Genomic DNA, 17693 nt, shown 5'->3' with positions numbered 1-17693 from the left:
CAAGAACTTGGTAGGGCAACTTCTTTTATTCTGCGCCCTGGTCATGGAATAACCTTTAGAACACACTACAGCTAAGGGATTTTATCTTTTTGACTTGCTCTATTGTGTAATATCTGTAACTCTTAAATGGTGTTGAGCTTGACCAGGTCTCCCTCAGAAAGAAATATTTTAATCTCAAGGGACTTCCTTGTTAAATAAAGGTAATCTTTGTCAGAAAATATGAGGTAGTTTATAACTGTATCCTCATAAAACAGTTTTGGTGGCACTGACAGTGTTAAAGATGAGGTAAATGATCAGTAATAGATCACATTTGGACTTGTGTTGAACATGGAGAATGGTTCCATGACAAAATAAAGGTGAAGCATTCCTGACATTGAGCCATAATTGCAAAATTAGTGTAGACAAATAAACAAATCTCCTGTTTGCTCCTATGAGAGCAGCTTGAGGATTATTTCGATATCCTGACTGCACATTTAAGCATGTCTTGAATACTTTGAGGTTTGGAAAAAATGTTACAAGCCAGTACTTGTTCACAGACGCCATGAATTACTTCTCCCAGATTGCAAAAATACAATTAAATGAAAAACACATTATTGCTTTTGTAGTCCTTAGCTATTACTTAAAGTGTCTTATAATCCTAGATCAATGAATCCTCCATTAATACTCAATGCATCTCCTGTAGCCTTCATACTGTAGATCAAACTCCTGAGTCCTGATCAAATGCTGATGACAGTTGCACCACTAGATGGCAGTAAAACACCATGTTTGTGTTAATATTAGCCCCTCAAAACTGCTTCATACTGAGGAGCGGACCTGCTGATGTCACATTGTGCTTTAGCTCGGCATGAACGAAGACAATAAAACTGCACGTTCATATTCATAAAAAATAATTTTAGTTATTTAGTGTAAGCAGTTTTGTAGTTAGTCTTATTAATCTGTTTGTCCTTGAATGTTCATGTGTGTGAATTTCCTCCTGAAACATGCACAAACTTGCATGTATTTTTCACATCCTGCCTTTGTTATCCTACTAATGTCTAACCTTTAAACTAAATTTAAGTCAAATTCTAACAGGAATTGCACTTTTTACACATTTTGTTTGATGACACAATACTTCCTTCAAGTGACTTCCTTACCCCGGTTTACATCCTTTTATGGATAATTTGTCATGTGCCCCTCTTTCGCACACTGACGCAGGCACAGACACACATAAAAACAAACATACACACAGATGTGACACTCAAGCATCACAATTAATATCCTTTTCTGGGTTGACATCATTCCCCTCATCAGTGTTTCATTTCATCCTTCTACTTCCTTGATTAAAAGGGATAAAGCCATGCCCTCAGCCATATTCATTACAATCAAATACACACACAGACACACACACACATTCACCCTTGTCACTGTGGCCTCAGCTGTACTCATTACAATGAAACACACATAGACAAACAAACATCTAATCAAACACCAGTCTTTAATCCTGTTGTTTTGAATGGGCACCACAACTATACTGGTATGGACACACATACACACATACAACACACAACCAAGCAATCACTTCTTCAGGGTAAGCTGTGTAAGTGTTTTAGGAATCAGGGCAGTCTGTGCAGTCAGCCAGTTTGTGGCTATTTATTGTTTTTCTGTCACTGTACATATTACAGTAAAAGATCAGCCTCACACCATTCATTTTGTTTTCCACCAAAAATATCTACTCCGACCTCATACGATCACCCCAATACATTGCCTAAACTCGCATTTGCTGAAGACCATTTAAGAATGTTTTTTGAATCCAAGGCCTTATGTCCTCAACACTTTTCAACACAAAGTAACACCCTCACCTCTGCTATGAAAATGTTATAAACCAATGAATTTAACTGAAGATTGCGAAGAGAAAAGACAGAAAGAGATGAGACAAGGAGAGATGAGATTATATGAATTACGAAACCTTCTCTCAATTAGCTTTATGGCATGAACAAAACATGTTGCCAAAGAAGTTTACAGAATATTTCCATGAATATATTACTCATTACATATATACATATTAAACATACCGGTGTCGCATATGCAGGTTCTATATGCATGCAGTCCATTCCTATACAATACAATACAGCACACTGTAATTTTATACAACGTAATACAGTTACTTAAAACCAAACAAATCTCTCATTCTTGGGATCTTTTTTCAAGTGTTGTAGATACGTATAGGTCTTCTGATTGATTCTTAATCATTTTTATTAATTTGTCTTGTTTTTAGTCAGTGCTGATGGGAGCCTGATCACTTCTTTTCTTTTTTGTTTTCACTCTTCTCTCTTTGTCTTTCCTTTTCTTGTCTCTCCTCTTTTTGTCTCTTATCTTTAATGACTTCTCTTGTCATTTCTTCTCATTTTAGTTAAGTTCAACATTTTTGTCCCCGCAGGGCAATTGGTTTTGCAGTACAGAGTAGAACATAATCAAAAACAAACAAACAAGAAACACCATCATCAGGACACCGACATCTGAATATAACCATTTGTATTCAGAGACGTACATTTTCCCAGATTAAAGTGAAAACTAAGTTCACACAGTTCGCCAGATGATTATGCATGAAATAAATTCATTCTTTGGATTACAAAGCTAACTTTTAGCTAATCTAACTGCAGGATTACATGGCAGCATATCAGAGAACCGTTTCTTTCATGATTTGGACCGAAACAGTGTGAGAAAAGCTGCTGTGTGGAACTAGGAGAGGCTTTTATTGTTCTAAGTAATCCTTAATAATTATAATTATAAATAAAAGATAAAGTCATTTTCTTATTGTGGACAATCTGTAAATATCTTTTTCAAATAGTTTTCATTTTGCTGAGTTCTTAAAAGAGAGCAAAATGGGCCTACGGTTTGTCTGTGGAAAATTGTAAGTTATCGGAGATCAAATCATCGTTTTTTATTTGTCACTACATTTGTGATTGCACCACAAGCACCTCTTGATTTTTTATGTACATTGCTGCTTTGTTCATCTGAGCACAGAGAGCTTTTACAGTGGACAAACATCATGTAAGACTATCATTAACAGTGTCCTGCTCTAATTGCTGAGCATATAATGGACTGTACATGTCCATACATCTAAACACAGTATGTGCATAGTTATTTTTTTTCTGATTGGAGCCTATGTCTTTGTCCATGTGTGTGTGTGTGTGTGTGTGTTTGTGCACAACTGTGTGTTCGCCTTCCCCAAGGTCTGCGTAGTGGCGCTCCATCTGTGGCACTCAGGGGATTAAAGCCAATCTGTCTGTCTGCCGCTCAAAGTGCTGACCGTCAGAGCAGCACCAGATTAACACAGTGCTGGGATTGGTAGAGGGGGGGCGGGGGTGCAGCGGGTGGCGCATGGGTGAGGAGAGATGGGGTGTGTGGCAGAGAGAGGTGGATGGATGTTGAGGAAGAGCGAGACAGGGAGAGAGAGAGACAGATACAGGGGTGTGTGTATGTATGTGTGTGTATGTTGGGGGAAGGTGGGTGGAGGGGTGAGTGGGTAGGGGCAGGTTGAGAGGTCGACCCCAGATTAGTACACAACTGGTACAGAGTGTGTGTGTGTGTGTGTGTGTGTATGTTAGGGAGGGGGTTTTATAGACATAGAGTAGAGGGACAGAAGGTCTAGAAGGGACAGGGGCAGATGTACAGTAAATGGTGGATGGATGGATGGGGGTCATAGTTAACACAAAACTCGGAACTAGATAACAATGTACGAGTGCAGCTGGGTTGGAGCTACAGAGATAGATAGAGACGCAGGTAGACCATGAAGCCTGTTTCAAAGAGTTTAAGGCAACATGGACCTTAACATGTAAATACCATGAGGGACCAGGAGCTAAAGACCATATCTCCTGTCACACACTCTTGCAACTGACTATTGTTTATCAATTGGAGTCAACATGGAAGTTAATATCATTTTGAGCTTGTGAAATGACGTTCACAAATAATTTCACAGCTGCAGGTTGCATATCACCTTTTTTGTGCATGTAAAAAAAACTACTGCACGAATCTTAATGTGTGCATTAATGTGTTTTGTAGCTGTAGAAATATTTGTGCATCTGTGAAAAAGTTCACAGTTACGTGATTCAAAATTCGTGCTTGTAACTCAGACCTCAGATTTGGTGAAACCTCACTCTTGCAAATATTTCTGCATACATTTTAAACATATACAAAATATTTCTTCAGCGACAAAATCTTTTTACACATGCACACATTCAGATACGTGCATGGAAATTTGTTATACTTGCACAAAAAAGGTGAAAGTCATTTTACAGGTTCAAAATCCTATTGGCCTTAAACTGACACCATAGTTGTTCAGCCCTTGGTAAGTTTTCTGGAAGTCTTCCACTACAGCTTTAGTGTGAACATGAATATTCTCCAGGAGCAGGCAACTGTGTTATGAAGGCCTCAGTGTGCCTTTAACGCTCAAGGACTTCTTACTGCACGTTATCCAACCACTTCTAAAAGATGGTCCCTCGAAGGTGTTGTACATAGAGAAGGGATGAGTTGGAGGCTGAATCATACAAATTAGGCTAACGGTGCACACAGTTTCAGACAGCCTCTCCTCGAAGGCGTTGATGGTGTTGCGATCAACAAGTGACGGAAGTAGTTATGTAAAGACTGTAAAAAATAATACTCTGATTATTCGACCACTTTCACATACTTGGTGATTATAGCATTAAAAGTGGTCATGAGTATCAGATTGTCAGTTTCTGAAGTTACAAAAATGATTGACTTCATCTCAAGGCTGTGGTATGCTTGAAAGAAACTAGTTTGTACAAAGTGTCATCCAAACACATCTGAAGGCAAAAGATTTCATACTTGTCAAAAGTAGCCACACTCAAAAGTGGTGCAGAAAGCCTGCCATCATAACCACGTTTCCATCAGTGTGGGTTTTTTGAAGTATCACATTATGAAGGTTGATTGGGCAGCAAAGTTTAAATAAAAATAATATTACACCTGAGGTGGTTTTGGCCTTTGCAAATGTGATTAATGTGATAAATGGAAACGCCTTTTCCAAATGAGTTTTGATGTAGGGAAGATTTAACTCACATGACTGATCAGCTGTTTACGCTCTGAGAGAAGAAGAGGAGGAAAAAGAAGAAGCTGTGTCTGCATATGAAAACAGTCTCATCACTCAGCACTGAGCTGATGTACGGTAATCTACCTCACTTCCTCAACAAATGTCACATATCTATTGTGGCTTCCACATTGTTTTTCATTGTTCATTTCAAGGATCGGCTGGCACTCCTTTAATTACATCATCTTGTTGCTTTAAGGTTCTGGGCTGCCTTTTGCTGACGTGCAGTGTATACTGAATGCAAAAAGTATGAGTGTAGTAGAATATTAAGTACGACATTAAGAAAGCAGTTCAAAGAGAACCAGAGAGTTATTGTGCTGTTGGAAAAAATCCAAGACTTGAGAGTGGGCTTCAACATTGCATTCATGAATGTATTGCAAACTGATACAGACTGCCAAATGAATCTAATGGGCAGAGCTCACAACAGATAAAACCTGGAAGAGTCAGCATGGACATCATGAAGGTAATACGTGTGGAAGGAATACACAGTGTTAGCTGTATATCGTGTTGGCTTGAATAACATCCAAATAGTTGGGTAGTTAACATTAGCGCTGAGTAAACTGAGATTAGAATGGGTTCACCCTCACCTGTCTCTCTGGAGTGAGGAGTCCAGGAGAGATGATTGGTAGCAAATTGGAAAGCTATAGGTGTATTTTTTTATTGTATGTGTGGTCGGGGTTGTAGTCAGTGTGGGAGGAGCAGGGGGTGAGTGGGTTCAGACTAGATGAGTGCACCACTGAGATTAATGTAATGTACTAGTGCACAAAGAGGCATAGTGAGTGGGGGGGCTGGGACACCCGTGGGTGGGGGTGTGGAGGGAGTCGGGAATTGCTCCCAGGGATTAACCATGCTTAGCCATTAGCACAACCTGCTAGTCAACTAGCAATGCCGCAGGGGTCAGTGGAGCCACACCAGATAACAGGAAACATTGACATTGCATTCAGTAGAAGAGGTTTTTTAGTCAATTGGCACTGGTGGCTGTGTACGTTTTCCAATTCATGAGAGATCTACGGTGCTCGGATCAGCGCAATATAAGCTCTGTATGACCATGCCAGGGGTCAAGACTTTTGCCTGCATCAAATACTGAGCTTGACACACGTTAGCCGTGCTAAAATAACTTGTTGATCTTTTATAGTGTGCTATGTCTACCATTCTGTCATCCAGACATTAATGGCAGAACAGAAATAGAGACATGCCTCCCATTCGTCAATCCGAAACACCAAACCCAACCATCGAAACAAAAGGCTGGCTGATGAGATTCTGTCTCCTCAAGCCTTCTGTTCCACCTGAACACACCACAAATACTACAGCTAAAGGCCAGTTGACCACCAAAATGCAAGTATGATCCCCCTCATGGTCTGTGTTCCTGAATTTCAACAGTGTCAGGACCATAAAGGTAAGATTTATAGGGATTTAAGAGGATCTATGGGCAGAAATGGAATATAATATTCATAGCTATTGTTTTATTAGTCTATAATCAGCTGAAGATAAGTATTGTTGTGTTTTTGTTACCTAAGAATGAGGCTTTAATATCAACAGAGGGAGCAGGTCCTCTTCCTCTGAGTACACCATGTTGCACCACCATGTTTCTAGAGCAGCCCAGAATGAACAAACCAAACACAGAAGGCCTTTAGCATTTTTAGCAGCCACCGTAGGGGAGAGTATTTTCCTTGATAGATGCCACTCAATCCTACACACTGGACCTTGAAGGGAACAAGTCTTAAAATCTCAACAGATGCTTCTACAGATATCATTTAAATAAACTGTCAAACTGTTATGAAATAGGGGAAGAACATGAGTTATTTTTCCTCTCTTATATAATAAAAAATGAAGAACCCATCCAGACATGTTTTAAGACATGTAAAACTCTGGAATAATAATTTGTGTGTGATATGTTTGATAACCCTGCTAAAACTAAACTTATTATTGTTGATTCAAAAAGTTTAACTGCTGGACATAAGATGCTTCCTAATTCCATATGGTGAGACGGATACAGATAGAGTACTGTTTTACCTACTAGCCTGTCCAAAGCAAGGTTGTCAAAGAAGCAGTTGACCTTGCGAACACGTTGCAGCAGTCCACCCTGAAATGTTCTCCATGTTTCTTTAGCATGTTACTTTATTCCCCATTTTCCCTGAAATAATCTTCATTTTTATCAGACACCACAGGTATACAGTGTAGACTTACCTTTGAACATTTTGGTGGCATCTTGGCATTTCACTTCACCACCTCACACTGCATGGGTGTAGCTTCTTCACGTCGCACTGAATTGAAGGATACTTGAAGTGAAGGTGACCGGCTGAAGGCAAAACCATACAAAAATGATCAAATGTGTGTATTGTTTATACTGGTTGTGACTTGTAGTTTTGATACTACTCGGCTCTGGGTTGTTAATTTATTTTTTTACCTTAAAGTTATTGTGTGCAGATACCCAGTCCTATCACCATCACAATTGTGTAAGCTGCATATTGGACAATGATTGGTTTCCAGTCTAGTCCTACTGATGTCACAAAATCATCCCTTACACACATGTAGTTCTCCCATCCAGCAGATACATGTGAAAAGAGGGACTTTAAATGTGGCTCTAAGACCTATTTCATCAATTTCACGTTGCTCCCAAGTTGCGTTTCTCTTGCTGTTCATGACTGTGAAGTGTGTTGCTGTGTTTGCATCCTTTTGTGCGTGTATTTGTGTGTGTGTGTGTGCTGGCCTGTGTCTGGCAGGCCCATGTGCTCCTCTGGTCACACTGCTACCAGAAACAAGAGGGGAGGGAGGGGAGAACACACAGCAGTCCCTGTGGAAACATGCTCCCTCTCTCTCTCTCTCTCTCTGTCACTATGCTGTGTTGTCTCTCTACAGCTCCTCCTGATGACCAGTTACAGCATTACATAAGAGACACAGTACAAGCAAAAACAAAAAAACACATTTCCACTTGCTCTGCAGTTCTGCTTGGACTTTTCCCATTTCCCGCAGATTGTTTACTTGACGACAAATATTTGTATAAATGTACTGTAATGGAAGAAGATGCGGCATGTGAAACTAAAAAACTAAAACATTAGAGTGATTATATTTTCATGTCTGACAGACGTCTTAATACAAGAACTCAAAGTGTGTTCCAGCTGAAAGGAAGACATTTTGTGCGATGTAAGCCAAACTAGAAACAAGTGAGAATTGATACTTTTTGTCTTTGTTTATTTTTCTTTAACTTAAATTTTATGGAAGCTAATTTGTGGCATTTGAAACAATACCAATTCACTGTGCATGTTTTTCTTTTTATGATTAAGTCTTTTTTATACAAATATTTTGTCATAGTTATGAGATATTACCCATAATTATGACAAAATAACTTACTTAAGTGGCAGAATTGGACTTCCATATGTTTTAGACACTTCCTTGTGTTTTAGAATATACAGCATATTAGAGGTCTATATCAAGCTTCATGATATTCAGACTATCAGCCATGTGGCCACTGTGTTGTAAAGGCCCTTTAAAATAATCTATAGAGACTAATGTAATATATATGAAATGGCACACTGTAAATATTTGTGTGTGTGTGAGCTGGCCGTCAGTCATAAACAGACTGGTTGATGTGTTTGTTGTTGGCAGGATGCAGACAAACTGGGATGTAAATAGCCACTGAGTCACAGAGATGAAACAAACATGTTGACTTGTTGTTTCCAGAGGGTGTGTGTGTGTGTGTGTGTGTGTGTGTGTGTGTGTGTGTGTGTGTGTGTGTGTGTGTGTGTGTGTGTGTGTGTGTGTGTGCCAGCGCGTGCTCGTATGTGCATGTGTGCTGGCATGTGAGTGTGTGTGTGAGTGTGTCTGACTAATATTTTGTAACTTAATGGAGGCACCCCCTGACCTCACCACCCCATCAGTTTGTGATTGCTCTATGGCTCCAGCATCGGGGATTAGACCATGTTTCCCCACTTTACGTCCCCTGTTCCTCCCTCTCTCTCTCTCCCTCTCTCCCTCTCTCCCTCTTTTCTATTTCTCTCTCTCTTTCTCCCAACATCACATGATCCGTTACATCACGGGATTGAGGTCAGAGCTGGATTAGGCCGAGCTACGGAGCGAGCGAGAGAGGCAAGGCTGGAATTACTGAAAGTGAGGAAGGAGGAGTGTGTGTGCGTGTGTGTGTGTGTGTGTGTGTGTGTGTGTGTGTGTGTGTGTGTGTGTGTGTGTGTGCGTGTGGAGGGGGGTGTTCAGATGGGCCACAGATGAAGAGAGGAAAGAAAAAGAGAGAGAAGAAAAGAGAGATAGGAACGAGTGAGAGATTGAGACAAAGAAAGAGGAGCACAGAGGGGCAGGGGGATGAAGATATGCAGGGGTTTACACTAAAAGGGGGATTGAAGAATGCAGAGGTCTTTGTTTCACGTCTGATGCTCTAAATGCAGTAAAGTGTGTTTGACAAAGTGGAGCTCTTGAGGAATAAAACATTTGTGAAATCACTTTGCAGAGGATGAAAGATGTATTCACCATGCAGTCAGTCAGATAAAGAAGCAGGGCTGGAGTGTGATGGAGTGACGGGGGCAAAGTTCAGAAGCTCAGGCAGGAACTCACAGACTGTAGTCTGAAATACGACAGCAAAATACTCAGTATGGTTCTTTATTAACTTTCTATATCTAAATGTGAATGTAGAAAGCACATCGTAGTTTTGTATGTATTATTACAAACAGTAGCCTCTAGTCTTTATTGAACAAAGAGCTATCATTACCATTTAAAGGCAAAAAGAAAAGAAAAGCATGCTTTGTATAAACCTGTGTAAACTTGTAATATTCTCATTCATGTTTGCTGATATTCAAAATAAGTGTTTTTGGCACAATGTCTAAAAATAAAGAAGTGTCCCTCCATATATCCTACAAAACAGCTGGGCTTTTAGCTGTACACTTAACCTGAAAGGCTAATAATAATAATCAGACAATTTATGGCTTACTGTGTTGTCAGCGGTCATACAATGGATGAATTTGAAAATGTAATTTCTTAATCAAATTTAATTCAGTTTACTCATAGCAGTATTGCATGTGTTCAATGCAGATGTTGACGACAACATGCAATTTCAGAGTTAGATGTTAAAATATTTGGAAAGAACACACCAAAATAAAATCAGTGACTTCAACAAAGAGTCAACAAAGAGTGGAATTACACAGTGAATGTGAGGAAAATGTAATATGTTGATGTTTTCACTGTTGGGTTTAAGTTGGTAAACAGAACAACTTTCCCTTCTGTTTAAGTATTTTTCAACTCTTCATTAATTCTAGGTATTCATTAATTGTAGAGAAACAATACCAGGCATGTATGATGAGTTAGGTGATTTCTTGTTCTCCACTTATCTAAATAAGTGGTTCCCAACATTCAGGCTTATGCCCCTTTAACACTGATGTTATATCTGCTGCGACCCCTCATCGTTCTGGTTGTAAACTGTTTAATTAAAGAGTCATCTTTTACTTTATCTCATTTTTAGAGGCCTGAAGAGGTAAAATATCCAGTAATTTGGTACAAAGTGTTATTTTGTGTGGAGGATATAAAACTTATCTTGTGACTCCTTGGGTGGGACCTGAACCCCAGGTAAGCACCTCTATTCCTGATTTCCCCTCTCTGTGTGTATTCAACCCTTTCATTTACCTGTAGGTTTTACTATCTCAATTAATGTCATGCATGGTTGCAGGGTGGGTTGGCATTAAATTTGATTAAAGTTTTGTGGCCAATTTAACAATATATTGGTATGGTAAGATGCAATTCGGAAGAAGAAAAGAAAAGAAAAGAAAAGAAAAATGAGAATGCAATCACATGGTTTTATCCTCGTAGGCACTCGGGATCCTAAATTGACCCTGTGCTGGCACGGCAGAGATCAGGGTGAACCTCGGGGAGCCAGACTCCAGATTAGACTACATCCCACTGGCATGAAACTGGAACTGGATGGCCCGACTAGGTCTGAGGTAACTCCAGCCTGCTGTCTAACCAAGGTCATGTACAGACACACAACAAGGAAACATGGCTCTGATATTGTTCTTTCAGGTGGAAAATGGAGAGCACTGGTCTTCACTGTGAGAGTAGAAAGTAGAATGAAATGAAGCAGTGAGGAACCCTGGTCAGCACTGACTTCATCTCCCAGTTCGAGCTGAACACGATGATGTTTGGTGGACTTCATCTGCGTTATGTCAGGGTTTTTATCTATTTATTTTTGCAAGAGGTCAAAGTTTAATTAACAATACTTTATGTCCCATGATGCACTGGGCCTGCGAGAGCATCTGTCGCCGGGGGAACATTGGAACCAATTTGTCATCTGGAGTGGGAGAAGGCCTTAATCCTGCCGATGAAAAGAGAAATGTCAGGAGAAAGATGGACATGCAAGTGGAGAGATAGGGGAGGTGGGATGATGAGGAGAGTGACAGCACGGAGATGAAGAAGAGGAGGAGGAGGAGGACGGGAAGGAGGAGGAGGAGGAGGAAGAGGGAGACGGTAATCCTGTCTAATTCACTTAGTGTTGCGCTGAGGGCGCAGGACACTAAGAGGATTTGGGACATTCTCTAAATTAGATCAGCAAGAATAACAAACTGCAAGGAGAGGTAGAGTGGAGGGAACGAGGGGGCACACCGGGAGAGGTGGCACGGAGGAAGGGGCAGATGAAGGAAGGGTGGCATGAACATGTGAAGAGATAGCTTACATGCATCAGGAAAGCAGAATGAAGTCTCGGAGGAAACTGTGGAAGAAAAAGGGGGTAAATAAAAAAGTTTGTTGCCAGTTCATCTCACTTGAGGCAGCAAAGAGGTTGTAAAGATCAGAAATGTAGCAAGTGAGACATCAGCAACCTGTTGCCCCACTGATCAGTGTCTCTGATCACATTTGTGTTTGATATTCTAACTAGCACCGGACACCAACCGCTCCCATAATCCAGACAACTGTCCCAGTCCAACATATCATTAATCTGTGGCTCTAAACTCTGACTTTTACTATTAGTGATATTAACTAGGTGTTAAGTTGTAATCTGCACTAAAGCCCTTAGCAGAAGTGTATGCTGAGGTTGACAGTGGCTGGTTGATCCATTCATACTGTAATACTGATCCTGTTACCACCACTAGCTGCAGATCACTCACACCTACTTACACTGCAGCACTGCACGATTTAGCAGCATTACTGCACATTTACAAATCTTACTTAACTACTCATGCAATTGATGATCAATATGAAAGAAGACTGAGTGAGCCAAATACAAAATAGTTTTGCTATTCATGACTGTCTCTTCAGCTGTCCCTCCACATGTTCGTGCCACCCTTCCTTCAGCTGCCCTTTCCTCCGTGCCACCTCTCCCGGTGTGCCCCCTCGTTCCCTCCACTCTACCTCTCCTTGCAGTCCTCCTTGACTGTTTGCTTCAGTTGTGGCTGTGCCATGGTTATCATATTTTAAGACAGAAATTTAAAGCAGATTATTAATTTCTTCCTATATGGAGGAAACACTTTATATGAAGTCACTGTAATAAGTGTTAGTTAACAGTAGTCATCTTAATAGTAATAATAATATTATCAACAAGTATCTGTTAATAAGACTGTGTTAATATGTTATTTTCAGACATATATAAGCAATTATAAGAAACGTGTTAACAGTTTAAAGACACTTAACGTTGATAAAAGCCTAATGAGTTTCTTATAACATTTATTGAGTAAAACTAATTTACCTGCTGTCTTTGTTAAGTCCTTACCAAGCTTTTGTAATGCTATATTAAGATTAAAGACGTTTAAATAATATATATACATTGAAAAGATTAAAAAGAAATTTGAAATCATTACAAAAATCATTACCAATCATGATAAAGAGTTTTTTCTCATCTCATCTTCCATACTTTCTCCAGGTAAATGACTAGTCTTAATGTTTCATACGTAAACAGCCAGCTTAATCTTTGTGCATCACCCATATGTACAAAGTCAATATTTGTTTTTATGTTACCAAACAAAATTCTGCACAACTCTTCATAAAAAGGGAAGTACAAAACGAAATGGAACTCATTTTCTGTATCACCCAAACAATAATCCTGCTTTCCTCTTCCAGATTGACAAACTGTCCTGTTTCGACCATAAGTGGTTAAATACCAAATCTCAGCTGAGCACTTGAAGATCTTTGCTTTTTTGTTAAATTATATAAAACATAATTCTTAGTGCTCTATTTAAATTTCATCATCCTAAATGTATGTAGTTTTGGATTAGTCCATATATCCACAGCCCAATGCTCTTTATACCGACTAAGCACAGATCCTCTGAACGTACAGCGGTTGACCTTTTTATTATTAAGAAATACTTCGTCCACTCCACAATAACAGAACAGTGTATACGCATGTCTTGTCCAAGGCCCAGTCATTTGTTTATCCCATATAAATACTTTGTTTGTCACCCTTTTTTCTTCCATATCAAGTTACCTATTCTGTAGCTGTTATAAACAATTATAAGAAACTCATTAGCTTTTATTTATGTTCTTAAGCAGTACACTTGTAGTCTTCAGACCCAACTGATGCTGACTCAACTGACATGAACATATAAAACCATGTTTAAATGGTCACAATTTAAGCCACTGTACATGTGAAAGTGTCACTTGTGTAAGGGCAGCTTGGCAAAGGGAAACTTTAATTAAGTTCTAATACCTCGCTGATTAGAACAAACAAAACGACGCTACAAATAATGTTTCCAAATGCTGTTTAAAGCTGATCTGACTTTGTTTTGTTCCCACACAACAATACAAAATGTTCCTCACTCTACTCTGAAATGATCATTTCATCATGGATTTCTTTTTCATTTTATTTTATTCTGACCAAAGTATTGTTTTTGAATGTGTGTTTGTGTGCGTGTGCGTGTGTGCATGTGTGTGCGTGTGTCTGTCTGTCTGTGTGTTTGTGTGTGCCATTGTCTGTGTGTCTATCCACGTCTTTTTTCTGTGGTCGTGTTTGATCATGATTACAGTTTGCATGTGTATGCATGCGTGTGTGAGTCTATCCATACTATATATGTGTGTTTGGTAATTGTGTACATGTCTTTATGTTGTGTGTGTGTGTGTGTGTGTGTGTGTGTGTGTGTGTGTGTGTGTGTGTGTGTGTGTGTGTGTGTGTGTGTGTGTGCGTGTGTGTGTGTGTGTGTGTGTGTGTGTGTGTGTGTGTTTGGCGTGTGCTCAGCGCGTGTATGCTTGGTGGCGTTGGGATTAGGAATCGATTAAGAGGAAAATGGACTGCAGGCAGGAGGGAGGAAGTAGGGAGGGAGGGAAGGAGGGAGGGAGGGATGATGGGGAGGCTGGTCAGCTCTGGCAGCAGCCTGTGGCATGATTACAGTGTGCCTCCAGAGCAGGCTGGCCACCAGCTTGTTTGTTGGGGATTAGAGAGAGGAAAGAAATGAATCATATTTCTAAGTCCTGAGTGTATCTGTGTCTGTGTCTCTGTGCTTCAGAGTCCATGCTGCTGTTGGGGGATTAGAGGAGCAAAGGAGGGGGTCTATCTATCTATCTATCTATCTATCTATCTATCTATCTGTCTATCTGTCTGTCTGTCTGTTTGTCTATCTATCTATCTATCTATCTGTCTGTCTGTCTGTCTGTCTGTCTATCTATCTGTCTGTCTATCATCTATCTATCTATGGCTCTGTTTTTATACTGAAATGAATCTCACAATATCAGTGACATCAATAACTTTTAAAGTTTAAGATTCAGTTTTTCCATAACGTGGTCAATGAACACCCTTTAAAACCCATGCCCGCTAGTGACCTTAGTACACTGGACTTTGTAATGAGCTTTTGGACTGCAGGGCCAGTGTTATGCTGTGTCACCATGAGGCTGAACCCTACTCGATGTTCTCAGGCTAAATCCCAGTCAGAAGGTAGAGACTCGCTGTTACTGGGCAAGTCTGAGAAGAGAGGTGCAACAACCAGCCAAGACGACTAATACTGGTTGCAATGTGGTGTAACAGTGATCAGCACTAGATATCTGTCTGATTGTGTTTGGCTGAATAATAGGCATTTCACAGTTTGCAGGTTCAACATCAACTTAAATGATCACAGTATTTTTTACTGTAGCAGTGACCTCAATCCAAACAAAGGCTACATGCATCCCAGAGAAAACAGTAGAAGAGGCTGCATATACACACAGTGGTGCTTTGAGCTAAACGCTAACGCCTGCGTGCTAACATGCACTCAATGACAATGCTACTGGAACATGTTGATGCTGCACAGGTATGATTTTTACCATGTTCACCATCTTAGTTTAGCATGGTAGCATGCTAACATTTAAATGCACATGTAATTTCTGCCACTAGAGTTTCTTAAATTAAAACAATGAAAACAAAAGAGGTATTTTGACGATGTTGTAAAGAAGCGCAGGATCATGGGAGTTGTTTTCACATTGCAATCTAAATCTCTGTGCGGTGACCCTGAAGTGTTCAGGGAGAAGGTCATGTTAATCACATTATGTTTAGTCATGTTTTTGATGATTTCCTTCCTCACCGAGCGGTGGGACTCTTTATTAGTGGTTCCCCAGAAGTTATAGCAACAAGCGACCAAATGAAAATGCATGTTTACTTTTAATACAATAATGGATTTCTCTGTTTGAACATTGTTGGAAACATTTGGGATAATATAAGTACACACCTCATCAAACAAAGGTCTAGTCGTTTTTTGACATTTTAATGCGGAAATGTTACACATAATATCTCTACTTAGCACCAAAGTACAGCTAAGGTAGATGGGAATATCACTCATTTTGCCAGTATTTAGACACAAACCAAAGTATTGGGCAAATTAAAATTTTTATCTGAGGATGGTGCTTAATTAAAAGTTAAGAGAGTCACAGATTTATTACATTTCACCCTCATGGTGGCACTAGAAGAAAAGTCAAATGATCACCAGAGTAATCAGGATGCATCGTCTGGAGACCTGAACGTCTGTACAAAATGTCATTGCACTCCATCTAATAGGTGTGGAGGTATTTCAATCTGGACCAAAATGGTGGACTGATGACAGCACTAGTTGACATCTGTGTGTATTACATATTGGACTGGAACATTCATCAAGAGTAAAACAAATGTTTTTTCCTGTATTTCTATTAATTATTGTGTTACAGTAAAAGATGCACAGCCTCTTTTTAGGTTATCAAGCATTTCACCACGAATTGAAACCTTTCATCCAGTGCACTCCTCACAACCTCTGGGATGCTGACCCTCTGGCCTACAGGTGGATGCAACACACAGAAACATTTAGCAATTCAAAATAATCAGCTCATCTCTTCAGCTCAACTTCAGTTTGAGGCTGGCGGGAGCTCTGTTTTGTGTCCTCTCTGCCCTGTTCCCTCTCATCTCTGCCTTATACCCATTCAACCTCTTGTATGGATTAGTGGAATGCACCCAGAAACTGATTCCTAACCCCCCTTCCTCTCTGGACGTTTCGACACTGCAGCTCCAATGGGTAGAGATATAGAAGAATAACTTAGGTCACAGGTGTACCTCTACCTGGAGCCAAACAGACAGCCAAACACTCAAATCCAATGATTCACAGAACACAATGGGTTTCAATGAAGTTGTTTAATGTCTCAGAAACATCATAGCTATCTAGCATGGTAGTGGTGAGACTGGTCGAACACAGGAGACAAATGAAATATACAAAATAATTCACATCAGAAAAATAAGCAGAGAAGATTATAGTAATGCAAAAGATAAAAGTAGAGTAAATGATTAAGAAGCATAAACAGCATGTATCCTATTACTGCTACTTTTACTGGATAAACCCCTGAGTTTGAAAAAAAAAGAAGAAGAAGCAGAAAACAGAAAAATATAAACAGAAAAAATAAAAAGTTGGCAGTTTTCTAGAAATTAAGAAAGAGAGAGATTCTGTTGGGTGGAGCGCCTGCGTAACAACTCGCTGCTGATACCAGACATGATTGCATTTTCAAGTTTTAATATTTACAAAAGAAGAACAAAAAAAAGTATATTAGCAAAGTCCATGTCAGCTGAAGACATAATATTAATGAGAGTAATAATACTGATAATAATATTAACTTCAAAACAAATTACCACAGTTTTTACTTCAACGAATTCACAATTTTTTTTTAAAGAAACATAATATTGTTTAATTCTAATACAAAAAAAAAAAAAAAAAAATCAAACGTACATCAAACACATAAAGTGGTACCCATCACATCTTTACAGGTTGGAGTTGAGAGAGGCACCAAGCTCTCTGTGCAAAGGGGGGCTGCGTGGCGGCCCAGTCCCTTCCCTTTCTCTGGTGCAGTCTTCTCTCCCATCAGCACTCACCTCACTGGAGCAGTTTATCAGCTAAAAAAAGTTTAGAATAAAGTCATTTGTAGATTCAAGAACTGCTTCTACACCTCGCTAACCTCGTGCACAAACTGTGAGATGGAGTGGGCGGGGGGGAAGTACTCGGCTGCCAATAGCCACAATGAGACCATTGTTGCTCGAATTGTCTGGAGGTGATCCTATTAAACTAACAATGTACGAGACATTCTGCTAATGATGTTCAACCATGCTCAAAGGCAACAGGTTTGTACTGCAGTCACTTCAGTGACCAACTCTACCCCCTCCGCTTGTATCACACACAGGCTGCAGAGGGTCAGTATCACACAAGGCTAC

The sequence above is a fragment of the Pagrus pagrus genome, assembly GCF_965226575.1.
Source record: "Pagrus pagrus genome assembly, chromosome: 4".
NCBI lineage: Eukaryota > Metazoa > Chordata > Actinopteri > Spariformes > Sparidae > Pagrus > Pagrus pagrus.
The sequence above is the reverse complement of the archived record's forward strand: the minus strand, read 5'-3'. Positions refer to the sequence as shown.